General features: G+C 41.4%; 1 long non-coding RNA gene across 1 annotated transcript in view; it reads left to right on the top strand.

Annotated features, from left to right (window-relative positions):
• Window positions 1–615: 615 nt before the first annotated feature.
• LOC109306373 overlaps window positions 616–771 on the top strand; it is a 1,945-nt gene continuing 1,789 nt past the window's right edge. The window contains exon 1 of the long non-coding RNA XR_002099963.1: window positions 616–655. This is a non-coding gene — a long non-coding RNA (uncharacterized LOC109306373). The remainder of the gene's footprint in view (window positions 656–771) is intronic.

The raw sequence follows: 771 nt of genomic DNA, 5'->3' as shown, positions 1-771 counted from the left end.
ATGGGAAACCTACTTAAATTTGATGAACTAAAACTCGGTTGCCAGGTTAGGGAATGTTGAGGCAAGAGGCGGAGTCAGAAGGGGTATGGGTGACATTTGAACAATGATTAAGAGTTCATCATAGCATTCAGCCCATTGGAGCCCTGACCACAAATGCTGTCATACTTTTCCCGGGATGACTGGTGGAAGTCCTTCCCACAGAGTTTATGAACATTCATGCTAAACTGAGGCTTATTCACAACAGGTAAAATATAAAACCCTGACGTGACAAGCCATCTGAGAAGGAACAATGAGGTATCCCATCCAGTATATCTGCTATCCATAAGGATTTCAAGCTGGTTCCTAAGTGTCTGGTTACTCCTTAACCTTATGTTTTTCCTGGTTGCTAATAAGTTTCTTGAGATGTTCCAAACCAGATAACCCCTTGTCACTATAAAATACAACTATTTACACAATTAAAAGAATGCTTTGAAGAAGCTAAACTAAGGGTATAAAAAAAAGCTGTAAAAGCAGCAAAAGGTGTGCTTCAAGACAGAAATCTCTCCGACACAATCCGCTGTTGTTTTCGAGAAGCTGGAAGAAACAGATTGTCTTCCTTCAAGGATTGTGCTAAGAACTTTACCCATCAGCAGTGGAAACTGAGTGCCTTGGACTGGTGAGACCCCGGGTCTCTCTCTCTCTCTTCTTCTCTCTAGGCATAGCTTTCTGAACCTGAATTGTATTAGTTAAGTTGAGCTAAGTTTCCCCAAATACTTAGTGAAACCAGGGTAG

The sequence above is a fragment of the Crocodylus porosus genome, unplaced genomic scaffold (assembly GCF_001723895.1).
Source record: "Crocodylus porosus isolate Cpor-Errol unplaced genomic scaffold, CroPor_comp1, whole genome shotgun sequence".
NCBI lineage: Eukaryota > Metazoa > Chordata > Crocodylia > Crocodylidae > Crocodylus > Crocodylus porosus.
This window is presented reverse-complemented; position numbering and strand designations above follow the sequence as displayed.